General features: G+C 35.2%; 1 protein-coding gene across 1 annotated transcript in view; it reads right to left on the bottom strand.

Annotated features, from left to right (window-relative positions):
- The window catches only part of ATF7IP (activating transcription factor 7 interacting protein), a 118876-nt gene extending 115106 nt beyond the window's left edge, over nucleotides 1-3770 (bottom strand). The window contains exon 1 of the mRNA XM_032347397.1: nucleotides 3599-3770. The gene's annotated coding sequence lies outside the window, so the exon portion shown is untranslated. The remainder of the gene's footprint in view (nucleotides 1-3598) is intronic.
- Between the last annotated feature and the right edge of the window lie 22476 nt (nucleotides 3771-26246).

Below are 26246 nucleotides of genomic sequence, written 5' to 3'. Positions count from 1 at the left end.
CAAGGAATCCTCTTAAAGCCTATCTATAGGGCTCCTGAGGCCAATGGACCCCAAGTTAAAGATCCCTAGTAAATGAAGCAGAACAATTGCTCAAATCTAGTAACTTATGATCAAAATTAGCAATTCAAAGCAGTAAGAAAAGAGATCACCAACATAAATTCTAAGAAAACAAAGTACTTGGAAAAACTGGAAACTAGCAACCCATTTTTCATACAATACGGCAAAATAAACTCCATACATGTTAAAACACTATGTTTCAAGATCTTTACAATATGTAGAAAAAAAATAAACAAAATAGGTGAACATTTAGTTCCTCCCACAACAGGTCATATTTTCGAGGCAAAGAAGTCCTAAAAGAAATCACAAATAAGAAAAAGCACTGCATTTAGACTACATAAAAATAGCAAACTTCTGAATATATAAAACCATAAGCAATTTTAATAGTAATAAACTTAAAATTAAAAAAACCTGCCAAAAAATATTAAGAGCAAAGGGCTATATCCATAAATAGCTGTTACCAATAGGAAAAACATTAACATCGACCACAGAAAAATACATTAAAAAGCTTCAAACAGCTAATTCACAAAAATGAGAAAACTGCATTTATAAACATTAAAAAGCTGAACTTCACTAGTTATCGGAAAGAAAAAAAAATAATGAGCTACTATTTTTCAGCCATCAAATTGATAGTGGTATGGGAAATGCTTTTCAAAACAACAAAGCTTTATTAATTGTGTGTATTAGTTTAAATACCCTTTGAAGCAGTAATTTTGAATAAATACTATAAGATGCTGTTCATGACTCATGTGTAAGGATGTTCACTGCAGCATTATTTATACCAAAGAAAAAGTAAACAAACAAATGGCCAATAAAAGAAATGTTTAATAAGTCACAGTACATTGCTATTAGAAATAACAATATTCCGTAACCACTTAAAAACATTTGCAGAGTATTTGATGATTTGGGATATTTTCACGACATACTATTATGCAGCCATTAAACATTTTTAAAAGACTATTATATATTAAAAAAAAAAAAAGTGAAGTATTTTTAAAAGAATAAGGAAATGGGAAAACATCCACAATGTAATACTGAATTAAAAGAACAGGAATGAACTTATGGTCCAAACGAAAAACTAACTATCAATATTTATTGAACAATCCTATTTATTGACTGACTGATCAACCATGGAAAACTAACAAAAATCACCAAAACATTTAGAGTGTTTATTTCTAAATGTTGCTAATTTTCAATACTTTCCAAATGTGTTATAAGTAAAAAAAAAAAAAAAAAAGTATTTAAATATATATATCATATATTCAAATCACAATTTAAAGAAAAAAGTATTTTAATGGTTTATGGCTTAATCAAACCTTTTTGTCTAAACTACATTTTGTGATATTTAAAACCTACAAAACTAAAAAAGTTTTAAATGACCCCAGTAAGTTAGTATTCATTCCTTAAATAATCTAGTCCTAATATTATTTACATTACATATATGACAAAATTTTGTGGTATTTTAACTATGAAACAAAAATTTCAAAACATGCTTGTTATTGAAAGAACAGCAAACATAGAGTGAACATTCAGACAATTCATTGGTCTTAGTTTTAAGTTTACAGAAATATACTTGCCTTTCTAACAAACAGCAAAATTATCTTCCTAAGAAATATTTATATTATACATTATGTTCCTCAGTGTTTTCAAGTACCTTTTATAATCTTCAGCATTAACCTAAGAGGCAACCATCTGTATATTCAAATGAAAACATAAGTTTAAATATACAAACCAAAATATTCCACTTTACTTCACTTCACATTTCACTTCACTCTGGAAGTGCAAAGCGTATCAAGTCCTAAGATCGAAGTTCTTTTCTTAACTTAAATATATACGTGTACATAAATACACATACAAACACACAAATATAGAAAATACAACACATTTTTAACTCTAAACTTCTGAGAGAATCTCACAGGAAGTGGGGGAAGGGTGTGCTGGGTAATCCACCTCATAAGTATAAAAAGGGAAAAGATTACACAACTGCCCTCTAAATATAATTTCTGTGTAGAAGAGTCCAGAGGTCCAGGAATTATATGAATGGCTAATTTTCTGTTGAGAAAAAAGAATTATCTTTCCTATCACTCCAATCTATCTTGTATGTAATGTCATTTTTTAAAAATCCACCAACCAAAACTATTCCTTTCAATTACATCTACTTAATACTAACAGAACTTGCTTTGGGCAAGAAAAACATCCCTAACCAACCATTATAAAGTACTAGTCACTTCTTCATTTGACAGATAACTGATTTAAACTTAGTGTTAATATAACCAACCCAGAAACCAATTATTGTACACACAAACCACAGGTGACATTTATGAAAACCAGTTACAAGTTTTGAGTCCACTAAGAAATAATCTGCGCAGTAACAGAATTATATCAAATTGTATAACACTTATCCCAGGGGTGTTATATAAGATTTAAATATAGTGACACAACCACTGTAAACTAAAATAATCAGTAGCATACTTACAACCACCTTCTTTAAGAAACGAAAACTAAGAACACTAAGAATTCAAACACGACTATATCTCATACACATGTATATGGTGCAGTTTTTTTAAAGACTCAACTAATTTTTTTTCATTGATGGTTAACTTTATTCCTCATAAGGGCCTCAGTGTAGTTAATTCTCATAAGAATTCTTTGTAAAAAAATTTGCCAAGTTATATTTCACATATAATAAAATGCTTAAAAAAAAAAAGACTTTAATTTTAAAAGTCAGAGTAATAAAAATGACCAAACTGAAGCAGTTATGGACAAGAGATCAGAGACTGAAAGAAATCTAAAACTCAGATTCAAGTAGGATCAGAAGCACACAAACTGATAATTAGGACTTCATTAACTTAGACTGAGATTTGATTTTTCCAATGCTCTTTCCCCCTCATATTTCCAAAACTCAAAACTGCTTCTATTTTGTAAACATTCCCTGATAACAGAACTGGTAAAATTAGGGTTAAAAATGTATTTGCAGATATGCAGTTCAATTAAATGTACTTCCCCTGGGACCACCACTAGGTGCTGATCTTTATCTCCCTAAATATACACTTGAACCCAGCAATACCCCAAAAGTGAGATTATAATCGAGAACCACAAGTGACAATCATTTTTACGGATAATTAAGTTCACAGCTTCTCAGAGAATCGGAAAAATATAAAAAAGAGTTTGAGCCCGATATAAGAGTAAAACACAAGAGAAACGTTTTCCTTAAAAAATGTGGAAATTTGAGGATAACAAAATGAAACTCCTCAAGAATGAGGAAAATTAAATCTAGAACCCAAATGGCGTCCAACAAGAACATTAGATCTTGAAAATGAATATTGCGCTTGCGCAGCCACCGCCCCGCCAGCTGCACAACTGCAGCTAGAGCCCGACCCCGCAAGATCACGTGCTCCCATGCAGCGCCCGCCCGCAGCTCCGCAACCGCGCAGGCGCACACACAACTCCCGCAGCCGCCATAATGCGGTCTTGACTCTTCATAAATACAATAGTAATTTAAGAAAATGTGGTTATAACAGCCCCTAGGAGTCATATATACCTTTCGGGGCGGGAGATGAGGGAGGGGGAACCAAGTTCCTTCCTACAGAGCCGTTCCGCGCAACCGTCCTCAACGCGGCCGCTTCAGTATCGCGCGCTTCAGTCGCCGCGCCGCCGCTGCCGCCGCCGCCTCCGCAGATTCAAAAACAAACCCGCTTCTCCCCTGCACGCGCCGGGGCCGTTATGCAAATTAATGTAGGCGGGGCTACATGGGCGTAATATTGGCCACGCCCGTGGTATTAACAGCCAATAGGCTCACGGATCAGCCTTTCCCCATGCAAATCTCCTGGTTTTTTATTTGAATGAGGAAAATTGGCCACGCCTCCTGCCTTGGAAAAGAGAAGGAAGTCTGAGGTGGTGGCGCTGCGCCTTTCAGTTGCAGTGTGAGTTGTGTTTTGAGTGGAGCTTCGCTCAACCAGTGAGTAGCACTTTGTTAGCGCCCTCTATGAGCCTTAGGAAAGAAGGAAGGAAATAGGTACGTGAGAGTTAAAGAGCGGAGAGAAAGATTTTCGGAAAAGGCTGAAGTATATTTGTTCATTATTTATATTAAAAATTCACAAAGTATACTTTAAACTGTAAGTAATGAGAGAATGGCGAAGACACGTATTTTCTTTCAGTTTTGTGCCAGAGCTAGCACTTCCAATCATACCCTTCTACCGGAAGTTGTATCCTTATATGCAATTTTATATTGGGAGCCAATCTTTAATGAAGGCCGTGAGATGCAGTAGAGAAGATGCTACTCAGTTTGTTGGGAGAGCTGGGCTCACATCCAAGTACTCCTGTCTTCTTGCCTGTTTCTTGGAACACGTGTGTTAACACAGTTTTCTCATCTCTGAAATGGTGATAGCGACTGTGCTTCAAATCGGTTAAGAGAGGTCAATGACAGGATAAATGTAAAGTTCTTTTGCAAAGCAAGAAGAGCCTGACAAATAGTTCGTAAGGTTTGGTTATCTTGTTTTTTAATACAATTTTCCCCTTAATCTATTCATTCCGTTTTTATTTAGCAATCAGTGTTCTAGAACTATATTAGGTGCCTGTCCTCAAGAAATCTATACTAGAGGAAACAAAAGTAAACAGGACATTGTAAGCAATAAGAAATTAGTGGAGGACGCTTGATACTTATTTTTATAAGTCTGGTCTTTCAACGTAGTTGAAATCCTGAGTGGCTTTAGGAGAATCGCCTAATCCAGAGTTGGAGAATCAGTAATGCCTTCCTAGAAAAGGTGAACTCTAAAATGAAACCCAATTTAAAAGATTATTTGCCTAAAAGGTGAACTTTATTGTAGAATAATGAAGGATCACTTGAAAGGTAAATAAATCAGGAAATAACACAGATTTGCATTGTTTTATTGCTAAGCTTTGTAAAGTACTTTACACAGAACATAGTACGTGATTGTTCAAAAAAATTATACAGTCTCAATTATAACGATGTATTATAATTTATTTAGTACATAGGTGCTCAGTTATAAAATACTCAACAATTTGTAAATATTAATATCAATATCAAAAGCTTCATTCTATAATAAGACAAATGGGATTGGAATAATAGAGCACATCAGATTTCACTTTGTATGTTTTCTATAAATAAAAAAGAATCGTGTTTATAATAGTTCACTCTCAATGGCAAAGGGAAAAATAATTCAGCATTAACTCACCAACTGGTCATTTTTCATAGATATGCTCATCTTCTAGACCTGCCTCCCTAAGACTCTAACTAGACAGTTTTATTGTATTTGAATCTCCCACAATATACTCAACTACACATTTATAGTTTCTTCAGCCATTCTAACTGCTAGTTGATCTAAGCAATCATAGCTTCATTCAACAATTACAGTATTTATTATGTACTCACATACTATTCTAGGCACTAAAGATGCCCAGAGGAAATGGCACTCCCTCTAATGGAGATAAAAAACATATATACTGATAAATATTATTAAATCATTACTATCCCGACGCCTGGCTGGCTCAGGTGGTTGAAGCATCTGCCTTCAGCTCAGGTCATGATCCCAGGATCCTGGGATTGAGCCCCACATTGGGCTCCCTGCTCAGCAGAGACTCTACTTCTTCCTCTCTTTCCCTCCCTCTGCCTCTCCCCTTCCCCACCCCCAGGCCCCCCAAACTCATGAGCTCTCTCTTTCACTCTGCTCTCTTTCTCAAATAAATAAAATCTTTTTAAAAAGCATTACTATCATGAAGATATATGCTAAATATAAAAGAAATACAGAATAAGAGGACCTAAATCTTGCTCATAGAATATAGGAAAATTCCTTACCTGTTTCTTGTAATAAGTGTGATGCTTGACCTGACTCATAATGAAGAGTTTCATGTGGCTGTCAGAATAATATAAAAAGAATTCAAGTTAGGTAAAACAGAAATTCAAAATATTTCTCATTCTCTATGGCACTAGGCATTGGTCAATCAGAAACAGACTCAAAAACTGTCTACTTCATCAGATATTAATCCCTTAGTTGTAGGATTGTGAAGAGGTCCAATGCTTCTTCAGCTGGGGACCTAGGCAGACTGGATGGTAGGAGGAGTATTCACAGGTGGGGCATCTACTTACCAATCAGTACTGAAGGATTTCAATATTTTATCCACCTTTTTGGCCTTATTTATACAAACAGACTGAATATTCTAGGGGAAAAATGCTGTAGTAAAGCAAAATCACAGAACTTCTCACAAAAAAATAATAAAAAACCAAAAACCTAAAATAATAAACATAAATGAATTTCAGTTGTAGCTATTGAGCAGCAGTTGAACAAATAGCATAAACTTGAAAAAGGAACAGCTAATGAGGAAAACTGAAGTTTCTAATACTACAAAATGAGACCACCTAATGTAGTGATTGCAAAAATGGGCTTTGAAAGTTTACTACCTAAATTAGAATCCTGTTGCTGCTACTTTACTGCAGCACATTCTAAACTGCTCTATACAAATGGTTCCTGAAATATGAAATGGAGATGATAAAAAATAGCCCCTGTCTGCTGAGGTTTTTATGAAGATTAAATTCTGGTAAAACATTTCAAATAATACTGAATATATAGTAATATCTCAATAAGTGGTCAGCTAATAGTAATCATCCTAGTGGTGGTAGTAGTAGAAGTAATAATAGTACTTGTCAGAATGGTAAAAGTGCAGACATAGCTCAGCTTGAGCAGTTTCTATCTGTACATCCTGTACACTATCTGTACATCTGTACTATATATCTGTATACTATCATTAAGAAGAAATATGAATTAACCTGATAATTTTTATTATTGTCCTCCAATTTCCAGAGAATTTTATTGAAGTATTAAGTAGACAAGCCTGGGAAAACTCAAGAAGCAATTCTGGGAATAGGAAATGTGGAACACTGGATTCCAGGATGATCTCTATTTCTTTATGTTTATATCATGTATAATCCTCTCCCCTTAAGTATGGGCAGAATCCATGGCTTACTTCTAGGCAATAGAGTATGGCAAAAGTAAATAAATTCTGCAGTTGTAATTAATGATTCAAATAAATTGATTTCAAGTTAACCAACCAAAAGGGATATTACCTTGGAGAGATCTGCCTTAATCTGGAAAAAGCCCTTTGTTTTTGTTTTTTGTTTTTATTTAAAGATTTTTTTTTTTTTTTTTTTTTTTTTTGAGACAGAGCATAAGCAGAGAGAGAAGCAGGCTGTCCACTGAACAAGGAACCCGATGTGGGACTCAATCCCAGGACCCTAGGATCGTGACCTGACCCAAAGGCAAACACTTAACCAACTGAGACACCCAGGCATCCCTGAAAAAATCCCTTTGGAAAGGAGCTGGACCTTCCCTGAGGAGAGACTTTCTCCTTGCTGGCTTGACACAGTAAGCAACTATGTTGAAGAAACCAACATAGAAATTTACTAAACTGACCTGCAGAATCTGTGGGTAGCCTGAAAGTAGCCTTCAGCCAACAGGCAGGGAAAAGCCAGGACCCTCAATCATATAGCCATAAAGAAATAAATTCTATAAATAAACCAAATGAGCTTGGAAGTAGGTTCTTTACTAGCTAAACATTCAAATGAAAATACAGCACAAATAGTACCTTGATTGTACCCTTGGGATTCTGTGAGAAGAAGATCCATCTAAATCATATCAAAAATCCTGACCCACAGAAACCAAGATAATAGATGCATATTTCTTTAACCAAGATAATAGATGCATATTTCTTAAGTTACTAAATTTGTCATAATTTGTTACATGGCAATAGAAAACTAATAGAGGAAGTCACCAGAGAAGGGAAGAGGTATCTAAACCATTTTCCAAGGTACATAGGTGATCTAAATGAATGAAATGGGTTCTATTAGAAGATATTTAACTGGCACTCAATAAAAAGGATAGAACCAGTACTATAATTATAACTCAGCAAAACAGGCCTCTTTTCTGGTCCCCATATTATAATGTGCCATATATATCATAAACATACACACAGATTTATAAGAACACACGGATGCCTTTGTCACTCAGAATTTGACACTCAGTAGTACCATAATGGCTACTGTGATCTTAAAACATCTCTGTTAATATTACCAAAGGCCTCTGGGGAATGCTTCTCCATATTTTTTGCTCTGTGACCTCAAAATAAAAGCCAATTGTCAGAATACTGTGGAGGTCAGTGGATTGAGACACTCACACAACTTCAGAGTATGCAAGATAAATTTTAAAAATTAACTTTTCATATCCTTCGTCTCTGTTAGTACAGAGTCAATAGATTTTTTTCCTTAGCAGTCATTTGCCAGTAATGTCAAGCCTCCATTTTCTTGCTTTTCTCAGGTTCCTGTTTGTGGTTCTGTAGATACTCAGAACGTATTACAATATTCTCAGAATTTGTCCTTAGCTTCTGGAAAACTTTTTGAAATATCAAATAATGTATATTAATCATATATTTGTATACCATACATGTAGATATTGATGTAATATAAATGAAACATATTTAACTTTTAAATTAGCAACTAAATTACATTGAGTTCTAGAACTATAAAGATTTTATTTTAATAAAAATATTTTGATCCTGAACAACCAGTGTGTCAAAGATGAAATCAAAAGAGAAAAAAAATACCTTGAGACGAACAAAAATGGAAATACAATAAACAAAAACTTATGTGATGCAGCAAAAGCAGTTCTAAGAGGGAAGTTCATAGCAATAAATGTCTACATCAAGAAACAAGAAAAATCTCAAACAACCGAACTTTACATGGCAAAGAACTCAAAAGAGTTGAATAAACAAGCCCAAAGTTAACAGAAGGAAGGAAATAGCAAATATCAGAGTGGAAATAAATGAAATAGAGATTAAAAAAGCAATAGAAAAGACTAATGAAACTGAGCTGGTTTTCAGAAGATAAACAGAATTGGCAAAACTTTATCTAGACTCACTAAGAAAAAAATACTCAAATATCAGAAATGAAAGAGGAGATGTTACAACTGATACCACAGAAATACAAGGAATCATAAGACACTGCTATGAACAATTATATGCCAAGAAGTTGGACAATCAAGAAGAAATGGATAAACTCCTAGAAATAATCTATTAAGAACGAGGCCTGAGGAAATAGAAAATCTGAACATGCTGATTACTAGTAAGAAGAACTAGTAATCAAAAACCATCTGACAGCAAAGCTGAGGACCAGATAGCTCTACTGATAATTTCTACCAAACATTTAAAAATGAATTAAGGGGTGCCTGGGTGGCTCAGTCAGTGAAGCATCCAACTCTTGATTTTACCATACATCATGATCTCAGGGTTGTGAGATCAAGCCCTGCATCAGGGTCTATGCTCAGCAGGAAGTCTGCTTGAGATTCTGTCCCTCTCACCCTCCCTCTGTCCCTTCCCTCACTCGCATGCATGCTTTCTCAAATATATAAATATTTAGAAAATAAATAAATAAAAATGAATTAATATCAGTTATTATCAAAGTCATCCAACAAACAGAAGGGAACACTTTCAAACTCATTTTATAAGGTTAGCATTACCTTGATAACAAAACCAGAGAAAGACACCACAAGAAAAAAAATTAACAGACCAATACCCCTAATGAACAGAGATTGCAAAAGTCTTCAACAAAATATTAGCAAACCAAATTCAACAATACATTAAAAAGATCATACACCATGATCAAATGGGATTTATTCCAGGGATACAAGGATGCTTCAATCTGTAAATCCATCAATGAGATATACCACATCAAAATGGGCAAAAATCATATGATCATCTCAAAAGATGCAGAAAAAGCATTTGACAAATTCAACATCAATTTATGATAACAACTCTCAGTAAAGTAAGTAAGAGGAAATTTACCCCAACATAATAATGGTCATCTATGACAAGTCCATGGTTAACATCATCTTTAGCAGTGAACAGCTGAAAGCTTTTCCTTTAAGATTAGGAACAAGACAGAGATGCCCCCTCTTGCCACTTGTATTCAACATTGTATTAGAAGTCCCAGCTGGAATAATTAGTTAGGAAAAAGAAATAAAGTCAACCAAATCAGGAAGGAAAGAAAACTCTCACTATTTGTGGTTGATATAATATTATACATATAGAGAACCCTGAAGATTCCTCCAAAGAACTAACTGTTAGAACGAATAAATTCAGTTAAGTTGCAGGATATAAGATCAATATAGAAAAATGTTGCCTTTCTATACACTAGTAAAAAACTATCAGAATGAGAAATTGAAAAAGAATTTCATTTACAATTGCATCAAAAAAGATAAAATACCTAGGAATAAATTTAACTAAGGTGGGAGTGTGAAGGATTCTACACCGAAAACTATAAGACATTGATGAAAAAAATTAAAGAAGATACAAATAAGTGGAAAATATTCCATGTTCATGGATTTGAAAAATTGATATTAAAATGTCCAGACAACCTGAGATAATCTATAGAGTTAATATACTTCCTATCAAAATTCCAATGACATTTTTCACAGAAACAGAACAAAATTCCTAAAATTTGCATGGAACCATTAAAAAAACACAAATAGCCAAAGCAATCTTAAGAAAGCAGAACAAAACTGGAGGAACCATGCTCCCTGATTTCAAATTATATTACAAAGCTATAGTAATCAAAACAGTGTGGTATTGGTGTAAAGAACAGGTACATAGGTCAATGGAACAAAAGAACCCAGAAATGAAACCACATATATGTGGACAATAAATTTATGACAAAGGAACCAGGAATATACAATGAGGAAAGGACAGTCTCTTCAGTAAATGGTGTTGGGAAATCTGAACCAGCTACATGCAAAGGAATGGAATTTGACTACTATCTTACACTACACATAAATTAACTCAAAATGGATTAAAGATTTGAATGAAAGACCTGAAACCATGAAACTACTAGAAGAAAACATAGGTAGTAAGCTTCTTGACAACTTTCTTAGAGATAATGTTTTGGATTTGACACCAAAAGACATGAAAGAGACTGCATACTCTCACAGGATTTTCCTTCAGGAATCCAATGAGATTTTCACAAAAGAAGAGCGGGCAGAATCCTGAGAAAGATTCTTTCACCATGCTCGGTGTGAGAGGGGATCAACAGCCACTGCTGAAAACCATATTTTCTATTCTCCTGTAGAACTTAATTTGCAGTGAAAAAGGCACCAAAAACTGTAGGGCAGAAAGAATGCTCTATCCTTACAGGAGGAGCAGGAAGACAGGCCACGCCTCATACTACATCTTCAGGAGAGACAGAAACACTTATGAAGTCTATACCCCAAACCTAAGTTTACAGTGACTACTTACAGTTATTACTTAATCTGAACATCATAGTATGCTCCCCTCCCTTACCCACTACCTCATGCCAAAATGATTTGATTTTTAAAACAATAGTACAATATGACTTGGAGAGTTACAAGAGATAGATTCTCCCTGGGGAGCAGCACAAATAAAGACCCATATGATCAAAATTTTAAAAAACACAGCAATGGAGATGAATAATGTTTAGATGAGCTCATTAGTAAATGCAATGCAGGGAAGCAAAGAATCAATGAAGATAGGTCAATAAAAATTACCCAAAATGAAATTCAAAAAGAAAAAAAACAAAAACAAAAAGAGAATATCCAAGAGATGTGAGACAATATCAAATGGTCTGATATATGCATAATTAGAATCCCAGAGAAAAGAAAAAACAGGGCAGAATATTTGAATAATAGCCAGAAATTTTCTAGAATTACTAACAAACACTAAGTCACAGGCCATAGAGCTCAGAGAACACCAAGTAGGATAAATACCAAAACCCACTTTTTAAGCATGTCATATTCAAATAGCAGCAAACCAAAGACAAACAAAAATCTTAAAGGTATCTAAAGAAAAAGATACCTTACCTTTAGAGAGACAAGGCTTAGAATTATAACACATGTCTCACCAAAAACTATCCATGCAAGAAAACAATAAAGTGACATTTTTCAAGTGCAGAAAGAAAAAAAAAATCAACTCATAATTCTATGCTCAGCAAAAGTATCCTTAAAAATGGAGATGGCTGCCTATGGCTAGCTAAGGAGTATGTGATTTTTTATCTAAGGGTTGTGAATTCGAGCCCCATATAGGGTGTGGAGATCACTTTAAAAAATAATAATATCTAAAAAAATGAAGATGAAATTAAAATGTTCTCAGACAATTCAAAACTGAAGGAATCCATTGCCAGTAAACTTCAAGAAAGCTTAAGAAACATTCTTTAGAGAGAAAAAAGCATTATATTGGTCAAAAACATAGATCAAAATAAAGAAATGAAGAATGTCAGAAATAGAATAAATGAAAATAAAATATTTTTAATTGCTCTAAAAGATAACTTAGTGTTTGGTTTTGAAGATTTTATTTATTTATTTGACAGAGAGAGAGATCACAAGTAGGCAGAGAGGCAGGCAGAGAGCGAGGGGGAAGCAGGCTACCTGCTGAGCAGAGAGCGGATGTGGGGCTCGATCCCAGGACTCAGATCATGACCTGAGCTGAAGGCAGAGGCTTAACCCACTAAGCCACCCAGGTGCCCCAAGATAACTTAGTGTTTAAAGCAAAAGGGCATTCTACCATTCAATGAGGACAGTTACATTAGATGATAGGGACATAGTAAGACTAGTGAATTTTATGAGATGAACAGATCACCACATTTCATTTGCTGTAAAATGAATTTTTTGGTTGGAAACAGTACATTCCAAAGAAATTTAGAATATAGAATTTAGAAGAATTTAGAAAAGTAAGGCATTCTGTAAATCCATGGGCTGTGGTGGTTTGAACTGAAGCATCACAGGCAGGAAAAGTAAATGTGCTTCCAAAAGTAAAAGTCTCAGGACACCTGGGTAGCTCAATTGGCTAAGCATCTTCCTTCAGCTCAGGTTATGATCCCAGGGTCCTGGGACCTGGATCCTGCATTGGGCTCCTTGCTCATCCAAGAAACTGCTTCTCCCTCAGTCTGCCTCTCCCCTGCTTGTGCCCTCCCTTTCTCTCTCTGACAAATAAATAAGTAAAATCTTTAAAAAAAATAATAATAATAAAGGCTCTTCCAGTGAGAATGAAGTGTACTCTTTGATGGAATTGATCTAACGATTAACCTGCTACCAAGGTTGATTTATCCTCCAGGGAATGGTCCCAAATCAAAGGTTCATTTTTAGTCTCTGCTATTGTAGCTTGGGTTCATTGCAGTGGTTTTGGTCAGTGAAGAGTCATGTTGCTAAGTCCATGCATAATCTCCATTCCTGCTTACACAATCACTTTTAAGCAAAAGCCCATTTGGTAAGGACAGGGACACTGAGGAAAAGTGATACCTGGTATCTATAGAGTGGGTCATCTTTTTCACCTTATTGTGAATATCCTTTTTTGTGAGATTCCTCTTTGATAATATTTATATGGTACACAAATATCTCCATACTGCTCACTTGGAGAGGTCTATCCACTACCTCTACCCCAGACTGTCATGTCACCAATCTTCCACTTCTGTTCTTTGTCCCTGACCATTCAGCCATATGTCAGCAATTACCCATGAATTAATATAGATCATAATTCTGGTGAACTCTGGTCTAGATACAGTAGACAGCTAAGTGTACCACTTGAAATTCTGCCCAATGAGAGGATTTTCCTTCACTGGTATTCAAGTCCACCCAGAGTAGGATTGTGGTACTGCAGTAATTCAATTTCAGCTGGTGTCAGCATTTGCTTCAGAATTGTCTTTAAACCAGGCCCAATTTTTTTCTTAGCTATAGGCATTCCCAATGCATTTATAGGTACAAATTGAAAGAAAGGAGGCAATGTAGCAGGAGATGGAGCTAAGACTCCTACAACTTACTTTTTAATGTAGGAGTTTCTCAAGGCCCATCGAGACTGATGATAGAGTGCTGTTGTGTATACTTTATTTTATGGTTGATAAGTCATACAACACTCAGCTCATGATCAACAGCTTGGGTCACATAGTAACTTGGTGGCTTGTGGTGAAGTTACCAGTCTGTATTAGGGCCAATGATATGAAAAAAACCTTTTCCCAAAAGGACAGTAGTAATCTGCAGAAGATGGTGTAGCTTTGCTTCAAAGGCCTATAGGAGCCTGCCAAAGACTCCTATAGGATAAGACAATATCCTTATCTACCATAGATGGCAAAAGCACAATCATATCAGATGGGTTATATGGCTCAAATAGCAGAGCAGATTTTGCAGCAGCCTACATTTGATAATGAGATTCCTCCAGGATCTGCACCAAACCAGGAACATTTTGGGTTACCCAGTAAATGGATCAGAGTAGTATATACAGCTATAGTTTATGTTACCTCAAAATCCAAAGACTCCCAATAGGCACTGTGTCTCCTTCTTCCTGGAAAGTAGGATCCAATGGAGCAATTTGTCCTTTATCTTGGAAGAGATGCCTTCCAAGTCCATACCCTGCATGCTGGACCCTATAAAGTAACCAACTTAAGAAAGCTCATTACTGGTTCTTCAGACAGAGAAGATTAATTTACACAGACAGAACACAGAAGTCTTTCTAATGCAAAAGATGCTTAGCAAAATTTGTATCCTTAGCCTCATTGTAATCTTCCCTGTGTTCCCAACCCAATTCTCCCACTTCTTCCCAATCAATACCCTAACATTACTATAAGATAAGAGACCATATGATGTTATAAATTCAATTTGCATTGTAGCTTAGCCATCCACATGACAAAACTTTGGTCTTGGCTAGGAATCTTGTTACTCTGCAAATAAAACAGATGAAGGTTTGTTTTAGGGCAGTCATAGGAGACATCTTTTTCCTTACCTGGATCTGAAGCTAGAATTTTAATACTCTGAACTCACTGTTTGTTTGTTTGTTTCTTGAAGTTCTACAGTGCACATAGAAGCAAGTGGACAACAATATTGTTTTTCCTCTAAGATAATCCGTGGCAAGAGCATATTTATAGGCACTTGATTGCTGGTGACAAGGACAAGCATTATTGCTTGCACTATTGCAATTTTGATATATTTTGCGGCTTCATGTGAAGGCTACCAATTTACCACTGACAACAGTATCATTAATTCTAAATTAAGGCAGATTGGAGAATCAATTCTGAAGTCCTATCATCATATTTCTGTTCCTCTGGACCAACTTCCAGTACCAATAACAGTATCAGCTGTGGTTTAATAAGAGAAGCAGAGAACCTAGTGAATCTTAGGGAATTGGAAGAGATTAATTAGAGCATTTGAACCTTCTATACCAGTAGTAGGAGCCAGGGAAGTTACAATTCAGGAGAGGTAGTTAAAGGAGCAGAGGAGTCACCAAATAATTAATTTGAAAAATCAGTCATATATAGCCACCTAAGTGGGACTGCAAAAGGAAAGCTATTGTTTCAGTGACATTATTGCTACCGTGGGTCCAAATCAAGTGTTTGTTTCTCATCATCAACTATGGCAGATAAGAAGACAAGGTGGTGGTGAAGTAGAAGAGAGCAAGGACAATTTGGAATTTGTTGAGTTCTTTTTTTTTTTTTTTTTTTAATCACATATGACTAGAATGGCTCTCAGAGAGTAATGGCCACTACTTCACTTCAGCCTTCTGAAATACATTTCAAATCATTAAAAAGAGACCTATATAATGTTTTGTTTTACTTTATTTTTGTTTTTTAAAGTAGACTTCATTCCCACCTTAGCGCCCATTGTGTGGCTTGAATTCATGACCCCGAAATCAAGACCAGACCTGAGATCAAGAATCAGATGATTAACCAACTAAACCCCCCAGGCTTCCCCCAAAAGAGACTTATATGTTAAAATATTTTGGTTGCAAGTTTGAGTAATAAGCAAGATAAAGAAAAGTCCTATGCACTTTAGCTAAGGATTGGGTTAAGAGAGTGTGTGTGCCATGGGTGGATATTTGGTGGGTGGGTGAAGGATGGAGACACAATATGCTATATTTGAAGAAACAAAAATCACATTGATATCAGACTTCTCCTCTGTTATATTAAATACCAACTACTTAATGAAGCAATATCGTTAGAGTTTTGAGGAAGAGAGGATGAGACATTAGAATTTATGTTTAAATTGTGTTTCATGTAGAAAAGTAACATTTATTCTTAGATACTCAAAAGCTTTGGAAAATATCTGACTTATTTATCCCTTAAGAAAAGCTACTGATAGCTTTAGACATACTTACCTAAAAGATTAACCAAAATTAATACCTCCAGAATTAGAAATTTGGGGTATTAATTAAAAAGACTTGGGGCACCTGGGTGGCTCAGTGGGTTAAAGCCTCTGCCTTCAGCTTGCGTCATGAACCCAGGGTCCTGGGATTGAGCCCCACATCGGGATCTCTGCTCAGCAGGAAGCCTGCACCCTCTCCTCTCTCTCTCTCTCTCTCTCTCTCTCTCTCTGCCTGCCTCTCTGCATAATTGTGATCTCTATCTGTCAAATAAATAAAATCTTTTAAAAAAAAAAAGATTTATTTAAGGGCACCTAGGTGTCTCGGTCAGTCAAGCATCTGCCTTCAGCTCAGGTCATGATCTCCAGGTCCCGGGATTAAGTCCTGCATCAGGCTTCCTGCTCAGTGGGGAGTCTGCTCTCCCTCTGCCGCTCCCTCCCCCACTCATGCATGCACTCTCTCTCTCTCTCAAAAATCAATAAAATCTTTTAAAAACTTAAATGAAAATAAAAGACTTATTTAAAAGAACTGTTGGTAGGCACAGTACACAAGGCCTGATGAGAATTATGAAAACAATAATTCAAGAAGCCACACCAGATTGACATTACCACCTTAATCATCTTGCAAGAATGCAAAAGTATAGATGCTTCCTTACCAGTGGAATTTGGACAAAATTTTAAAACAATCAGTCTGACTATGAATACTATTTTTCTTTAGGATCTGGCAGAAAATGCTTCTTGAGAATAGCTTAACCCCCAATCAAAATATATAGTTAATTGCAGAGTTTCAATGAAACAATCATAAGCCATCTAGTCCCAGGACTATAAGAAAGTACATTAAAATTATGATGTTGCAAGGAAAAAAAAAAGATGATGTTGCCTTATTAAAATGATAGAATTTTAACTAGATATTTTTTGTTGTTGTTGTTTTTTAATTTCGGATTATTTTTCAAGTTGTCTTTCATGAACAGATTATAAATTTGTTAGTTGCAGCAGTTCCACTTCCAGGTAAGATGTGGTCAGTCTCACAATGCCTAGTCTCAAAGTCCTGCTAGAGGTACTTATACATACAACATCAAACCCCAAATCTCACCCTAAAGATGTTTGAAACCTGAGGTGAACTCAAAGTAAATTTGCAATCCAAAGCCAACAGAGCATAATGCCTGATCAGATCAAAGCAATGTCTCTCATTCTAGCCTCCTGACAGTGGAAAAGATATTCACTCACTAGGACAAAATAGTATTTCAGTTGGATATATAATTGGAGATATAATGTTCAAAATATAATAAAAAAAAAAATACAAGACATGCAAATATGAGGGAAAATGTGATTTGTAATCAAGAGAAAATAAAGCCATTAGAAGTAGACCCAAAAAGTGACCCAGATATTGGAATTGGCCGACAAGGACTTTTAAACTAGTATCATAAATGTGTTAAGGAAAACAAAAGAAAAGATATATAAAACGGGTGAAAATATATAGAACTTAATAAAAATTAATCTCTAAAAAGGCAAATAGGGGCAATTGGCTGGCTCAGTTGGCAGAGTATTCAGCTCTTGATTTCAGGGTTATGAGTTCAAGCACCACATTGGGCATAGAAGTCACCAAAACCAATAATTTAAAAAAAAAAAAAAAGATTAAGAGTAAATAGATATCCTAGAACTGAGAGATACAATAACTGAAATTAAGAATTCATTGTACAGGCCTAACAGCAAGCTGGACATAGGCAAAAAGATCAGTGAATTTGAAGAAAAGTCAATATATATTATCCAGACTAAAGCACAGAGAAAGGAACAAGAAAAAAGAGATGGTATGGTGGGAGAAGAGAGCAATTGAGAGAATTTTGGTAACTTCTTTGCTATTTTCTCTTTGAATGTTTTTTCTGCTACATCTTCTTTCTCTCCTGGAACACCATGAGGATGAATGTAAGATTTTTTTTTAATTTTTAAATTTTTTTTAATATTCTTTTATGCTCTTTTTTGTATTTTTCATTTCTCTTACGTTCTTTTCTGTAGTTTCTCTGATACCAACAATAGCTCTCTGGATAAATTTGGGAATATCAACCTCTTCCTTTTATCCAGAAATGGAAAATTCCCTCAGCACAAAAGTCTCAATAGAGTATCATTATTTTTTTTTTTTTAACATTTATTTATTTATTTGACAGACAGAGATCACAAGTAGGCAGAGAGGCAGGCAGAGAGAGAGGGAGAAGCAGGCTTTCCACCAAGCAGAGAACCCGATGCGGACTCGATCCCAGGACCTTAAGATAATGACCTGAGCTAAAGGTAGAGGCATCAACCCACTGGGCCACCCAAGAGCCCCAATAGAGTATCATTATCTTTACTAAGATACTCTATCATGTTCTTTAGATAGTGCACAATCCCGATAAGAATAATAGAAAGCTATTTAAACAGAACAGTGACAAGATCAGATTTATACCTTAGTATTAATATTACTGTGGGGTCTCCTGGGTGGCTCCAGTTGGTTGAGCATCTGACTCTTGGTTTTGGCTCAGGTCATGAGATCATGTTAAGCAGGGAGTCTGCTTAAAGATTCTCTCCCTCTGGCTCCCCCTCCCCTGGCTTTCATGCACATGCTCTCTCTCTCCCTTTCTCTGTCTCTCACTCTCTCTATTTCTAAAATAAATAAATAAACCTTAAAAAAATTAATATTACTATTTATAACCCCTACTGGAATAATGAATTCTGTGAAGTAGAGAGAGAATTGCCATATGATCCAGGAATTCCGCTTCTAGGTATTTATACAAAGAAAAACAAAAACACTAACTCAAAAAAGTATATGCACCCCCATATTCATCTCCAGTTATTCACAGTAGCCAAGACAGGAAAAAACCTGAGTATCAATCAATAGATGAATGGATAGAGAAAATGAGGTGTATATATACAGTGGAATATTATTTGGCCATAAAAAAGGAATGAAATTGTGTCATGTGTGACATCCATGTTGACATGGATGAACCTTGAGAGCATTATAGTAAGTGAAATAAGTCAGACAGAGAAAGATAAATACGGTATGATCTCACTTATATGTTGTATCTTGTAAAACCAAGCTTACAGATGCAGAGAACAGATAGATGATTGCCAGAGGTGGAAGTTAGGGTTGGGCAAAACGGGTTAAGAGGGTCAAATAGTACAAACATCCAGTTATAAAATAAATAAATCACGGGGATGTAATATATAGTATATTGACCTTAGTTATAAGTACCGTAAAGTCTATTTGAAAGTCTCTAAGTCTCTAAGATCTTTAAAGTTCTCATCACAAGAAAAATAATTTTGTAACTACATATAGTGACAGATGTTATCTTGACCTATTGTGATTATTTTGCAATATACAAATAGTGAATCATTATGCTGTACACCTGAAATTTGTATAATGTTTATGTCAATTACATCTCAATTGAAAAAAAATAGACATCCCATCTCAAAAAAGTGATACAGGAAAATTTGAACAGTGATTTAACTTTTGTTGATACAGAGATATGATATTATATCTGTGATTTAAGTTAGTATGGTGGAGTAAAGAAAAGTGGGGGGCAATATATAAGACAAAAATGACCATGCACTGATAATTATTGAAGTTTGATAATGAAGTTCATGGGAGTTTATTATACTGTTTTTTCCATTCTCCTACTTTTATATATCTTTACAATTTTCTTGATAATTTATAAAAACAATCAAGATTAAGGATTTTTAATAAAGTAATTATAAGGTAGGAAAATAAATAATATCTAAAAAGAGCTAAGTAAATTTTTTTAAATTTATTTTTTATTTATTTTCGGCATAACAGTATTCATTATTTTTTAAGCTAAGTAAATTTTGAAAAAGAATAGTAAAGAAAGGAGACAGACTTCCCAAATATTAAGATATACTACAAAAGCAGAGTAACAAAAACAGTGATGTACTGACAGAGGAACAAAGTGATATATACATAGTTCAAAATAAAGAGCCCAGAAACAGATCCTTGTATAAAAGAAAAGTTGGTATATAACAAAGACTGCATCATGAGTCAACTGGTGGAGGGAGAGGGGAGATTTAAAGATATAATTTTTTATGAAAATAACTCATTACAAAGATAAAATTTAAATCAACAGTTGTGTCCTTATAAGTACTGTATGGTATTTTTATATGTATAATCTATAAAAGCCAAATTCATAAAAACAGAGTAGGATGGTAGTTACCATAGGCTGGGAGGCAGGGTTGGTTAAAGGGTACAATTTTCAGTTAGAAGATGAACAAATTTGGGGGATCTAATGCATAGCATTGTGATATAAACACTGTATTATATACTTAAAAGCTGCTAAGTGAGTAGAATTTATATGTTCTCATCACAAAAAAGAAATGGGAATTATGTCACATGATAGAAGTATTAACTAATACTATAGTGGTAATTATTTTGCAATATCTAAGAGAACTGAATCAACACACTGTTCACCTTAAATTTCAATAGTGTTTTGTATCTATTTTACTTTACTAAAGCTGAAAAAAACATTTCTTCATTGAAAAATTAAATCATCATAGTTAAAATATTAAAACTTTCAGAATAAAAAATGTTGGTGGAAGACTACATCATGTTGGGGGTATTGGCAGGGAGGAGAGGATTCTTTTTTTTTTTTATCAGAGAGAGAGAGAGAGAGAGCAAGCACAGGCAGACAGAATGGCAGGCAGAGGCAGAGGGAGAAGCAGGCTCCCTGACGAGCAAGGAGCCCAATGTGGGACTCGATCCCAAGACGCTGGGATCATGACCTGAGCCGAAGGCAGCTGCTTAACCAACTGAGCCACCCAGGCGTCCCGACGGAGAGGATTCTTAAGAACCCAAAAGCATACCTCTTGAAGGGAGGGAATGGTGGAGTTCTTTTATATCAAAATTGTATGACAAAGGATACTAAAAAAATTTTAGATCCTGGACCGATGGATAAGGTATTTATCAGTGATTACAACTGGTAAAGGATTAATATTTAGGATACACAGGAAACTTATAGTAATCAGTGAAAAAATGACAGAAACCCAATGATCAAATGGGTAAAGGATATGAACACAGAAGAAGAAATGTTCTACATCACCAATAATCAGAAAAATATACTTTTTAAAATGGGAAATCTGAATAGGCCACAATTTAGAGAACTCTAAACCCAGATTGTACCACAGATGAATTCTTTAATACAGTTGAGGAAATAATACTAATACCACACAAATTCTTTGATAAAGCTCAAGAGGAAGGAACACTTTCTAATTCATTTTGTGAAGTCAGAATCACCTTAATACCGAAAACTGCTAAAGACATTGCAAAAACACAAAAATTTAAAAATTGGACAAATTAAAGAATATAGGTAAAAAAAATTCTTTAACGAAAATTACGAAATCAAATCTACCAATATATAAAATGAAATACACTTTATGACCAGTACAATAAATAACTATATTTCCAAAACAAACAAAACAAGTGAGAGAAATGACATTATTTTACATTTCTGCATATCTCTTGACTATCTGGCTTAACAAATAAGAGCTGGATTCTCATATCTGCTTCTACATTCCATCTGTTGTGATTTTACACATCATGTAGTCTCTGAAGAAATTTTCGGTCCATTTGTGAGAGAGTGAGAGTGAAAAAGGCAAATAAGACCTTAATTTTATAGGAAGGTAGTGTTGACCTCATGCAACCCCTCAAACAGTCTTAGGAAAGTTCACCAGTTCCCAGACTGCACTTCAGGAACTGCTGATCTACACAATAGCAGTGGAAAGGTGGGGGGTAGGGGTAGATAGAAATCAAATGCTTAAGAAATTGATGGCAAGCATATAAAACTTTGAGGGTTTTTTTTTTCACTTTATTTCATTTATTTTCGGTGTTCTAGAATTCATTGTTTATGCACCACACCCAGTGCTCCATGCAATAAGTGCCCTCCATAATACCCACCACCAGGCTCACCCAACCCCCTCCCACTCCCCTCCCCTCCAAAACCTCAGTTTGTTTCTCAGAGTCCACAGTCTCTCATGGTTTGTCTCCTTCTCCAATCTCCCCCAACTCAGTTCTCCTCTCCATCTCTCCCAATGTCCTCTGTGTTATTCCATATGCTCCACAAGTAAGTGAAACCATATGATAATTGACTCTCTCTGCTTGACTTATTTCACTCAGCATAATAAAACTGATTTTTTTTTTTTTAAATCACTGCTTGTAGTAAACTTAGCAAAAAGAGAATGGGAAATTTAAGAGTGATTGTTGAAAGAAGGTATGGCAGAAGAAACTTTTTTGCTTCTCTTTTCAAAAAATGGGAGAATGCTAAAGGAAAGGATTTCAGTATAGAGCAAGAAGCTGAAAATTCAGGAGAGAGGGAAAAGTGGGATCACAGTTCTTGAGAAGAAGATGCATGATGGGAAGAATTGGAAGCCAGAATAAAAATTGGCTTTGGATTAAAAAAAGGGCTACCTCTTCCCAGGGCCAGACCTAGAGCAAGATAAGCAGGAACCACAGGGTACAAAATTTAAGTACACACTCACAGGTTCTTGCAAGTTCAGGACCAGCAATGGGAATGAGTGCCTCCTTAAATTTGCACCCTAGTTCCAGCCCTGCCTCCTCCTTAATTATGTAGAAGAAGAAGACCATTTTAGTAGGTTTGTTGATTTGGTGGCAGGAAATACAAAGACTCCTATACCTTGTTTTCTATTTTGACTGTGTAACAGACACTAAATTTGGCATGAAGGGAGAGAGTTGTAGGAGTATGAGGGTTGATGAGATTAGGAGAAGGTTTGGAATATATTTCTTGAAGTCTGAGATGCTTTAAAAAATTAATATTAATGAAATTTGGAGAAGAAAATTATTTCTTATAACTGTGTATGTTTAGTATGATTATGTTTTCTCTTCCAAACATTTTATTATTGGAAGAAGCATCAATGATGGTGTCTTAGAGAATTAAGAAGGAAGAATGGTAACAACGGAGGGTGAGGATGTTGACTAGAAAAATATTGTAAGATTGTTGAGCTATGTTGAAGGCACAACTGAGGCAAATAACTCCCAACCCCATGATTTTTCTTTAGCAATCATTTGTGCAACGTGCAAACACAGAGAATGGGATAGGGAGTTCTTGCAGGTTTTTGCAAGTGAGTTCACAAGAAGGCAGAGGACAAAGGAAGTTAGGGAATACTCACTTTTTGACTTAAATGTATTTTACTGATTTTTAAAATAAGATGATGAATAACTAACAAGCATATGAAAAGACACGCAGCGGGGCGCCTGGGTGGCTCAGTGGGTTAAGCCGCTGCCTTCGGCTCAGGTCATGATCTCAGGGTCCTGGAATCGAGTCCCGCATCGGGCTCTCTGCTCAGCAGGGACCCTGCTTCCCTCTCTCTCTCTCTGCCTGCCTCTCCATTTACTTGTGATTTCTCTCTGTCAAATAAATAAATAAAATCTTTAAAAAAAAAAAAAAAGACATGCAACATCATTAATCCTTAGAGAAGTATAAATAAAAGCACCTCATACCCATTAGGATGGCCACTGTCAAAACAGAAATAAATAAATAAATAAATAAATAAATAAATGCAAGAATTTGGAGAAATTGCAACAGTTGGGTACTGTTAGTGGGAATGTAAAATGGTATGACTGCTATAGAAAACAGTATGGGAGATTCCTCAAAAAACAAAAATAGAATTCCTATATAACCTAGCAATCTCTCTTTCTGGGTATATATCCAAAAGAATTTAAAAAAAAGGATCTCAGGAAGCTACCTGCACAAACATGTTCATTGCAACATTATTCACAAGGGCCAAAAGGTAGAGGCAACCCAAATGTTTACTGACAGATGAGTAAAGAAATGTGGTGTATGCTAAGATGGAATGCTGTTCAGCCTTAAAAAAGAAGGAAAACTTGTCATATGCTACAGCCTGGATGAACCTTGAGAATTACACTAAGCTAAAAAAAAAAATGTGGTAAAAAAAAGACAAATACTATATGATGATCTCACTTATATGAGGTACGTAAAGTAGACAAACTGATAGAAACGGAAAGTAGAGTGGTAGTTGCCAGGGGCTGGAGGAGGGAAAATGGGGAATTGTTCATATAGAGTTTCAGTTTTGTGGGATGAAAAATTCTAGAAATCTGTGTCACAATAATGTGAATAAACTTAACACTACTGAACTGTGCACTTAAAAAATGTTAAGATGGTTTAAAATCATTAAATTTATGGGTTTTTTTAATCTTAAGTAAATAAATACATACACAAAATGATGAGTAAAAGAATATAATCATGTAAAAACTATTGATTTTTTAAAAGGTTTGGTTTGTCTTTTCTGACCAAATTCTTTGATCTCCTACTAAAAGGAGCTTTACAGAAGCATTTGTCTTCCTTGTTGCTGTGTGTGTGATCGAGTTTAGAACTCTTACATTTTTGGAGCACTCTGTGTGTGTGTATGCGTGTGTGTGTGTGTGTGTGTGTGTGTGTGTGTACATGTATGAAGTGAAATAAAAACTCGAAAAATTCAATTAATATCAAAGGGAGGCTCACAGAAGAAGAAATAAACTATTATTTCCATTGGAGTCAAAAAGAGATCATATGCCAACTGGAAAAAGAGAAGAGATCCTTAACATAAGCCAAATATGTCCCCTTAGAAGTCTAGCAAAAATTTTTTCTCCAAATATTCTGATAATGGAAGAAAAGGGAAAATAATATAAACTGTTTATAGCCTAATTTTTTTAGAGTCTTGACTAACATTACTGGAACTTATTGGTTTGGTAAGTTAAAAACTATTTTTTTACTTATCTCCATAAAGTTTTTAAATGTGTTTTGATAAGATTTAAAAAAGAAAAGGATGCGAACTTTTTTTTTCAATGTAATGAATATATCTTTTGTTTTTCTTGTAAAAAATATTTTTACTCATATATTCAATTTTTTTCCTGCTACCTAACCAAATAGTTAACTAAAGAATGGGTGTATTAGCAAAATAACCCTTCTATCACTATAGCTTCCATCAGTTATCTAGAGGGAAGGAAAGTAAACTGAGGTAAAGAAAAGGTGCTAGCTGGCAAGAAATCACTAATACTAAGACTACTTCCAGCTTAGAGTTTAAAATAAACTGATTATATATGAGATTTTATCACAGTTCAGCTGTATCAAATGTAAGAAAGCAGTGTGTATATGGATATTTATTTTATTTCATAACCTATACCTGTGTAAAATATGTCACTGTGGGCAAAAAGATGAATAAGCCTATCATTAGACACACTTAGAACTGCGGTTCTAGATTACTTAAGGAAAAAGCCTTTAAGAACAAATAGGTGAAGAGAGAGCAAAAGAAGTTCATAAAAGAGAAAATAGGATTAAAATGGTAGGTTTCAGGGTACTGGAATGAAGTTCTCTGGTGATTTAAAAGTGATTTCTCTCTAAATGTTGGTATAACTTTCAATTACTTCTTATTTATATTTCACTTCAGTTACTGCTTGTGTATGAAAGTGAGAGAGGCATTTGTTTCAGCTCTGCTCTCAATTTCCTTGAGTCCAGTGTGATTCAACCCCAACTTTGGACAATCAGGTAACAGCTAGATGCATAGTACACTAACTTATGGGAACACAGCAAGCCCCTGGGGAAGAGTACGGTACAAGGTATCCATACTTCACAAGTTCTTCTGTTTAGTTCTATTTGGCCCAGACTCTGTCTCGAAAGTGCTTAATGTATCCTATTCTCCAGGGTCTGTAGAAGTAAACAAACACAATAAAAGAAGCCAAAGTCTTTGGCATCACTGCATTCTGTGCAAAGTGTGCAACAGCTTCCCCACCTGGAAATTCAGGTGACAGTGTAACTCTGCCTATGTCACCAGAATTTAAATTCTTATGTTTCCTCCTTTTTAGCTTCTTTCATGCTCCCTCCTCATGCTTTTTTCCCTTATATCTTCTGTAATATTTATTTATTCATTAAGAATTTAACATATCAGGCCACCTGGGTGGCTCAGTGGGTTAAAGCCTCTGCCTTCAGCTCAGGTAATGATCTCAGGGTCCTGGGATTGAGCCCCACATCTGGTTCTCTGCTCAGCAGGGAGCCTGCTTCCACC

This window comes from Mustela erminea, chromosome 6 (assembly GCF_009829155.1).
Source record: "Mustela erminea isolate mMusErm1 chromosome 6, mMusErm1.Pri, whole genome shotgun sequence".
Lineage (NCBI taxonomy): Eukaryota > Metazoa > Chordata > Mammalia > Carnivora > Mustelidae > Mustela > Mustela erminea.
Note: the sequence above shows the minus strand (reverse complement) of the source record. Positions and strands in the feature narration are given on the sequence as shown.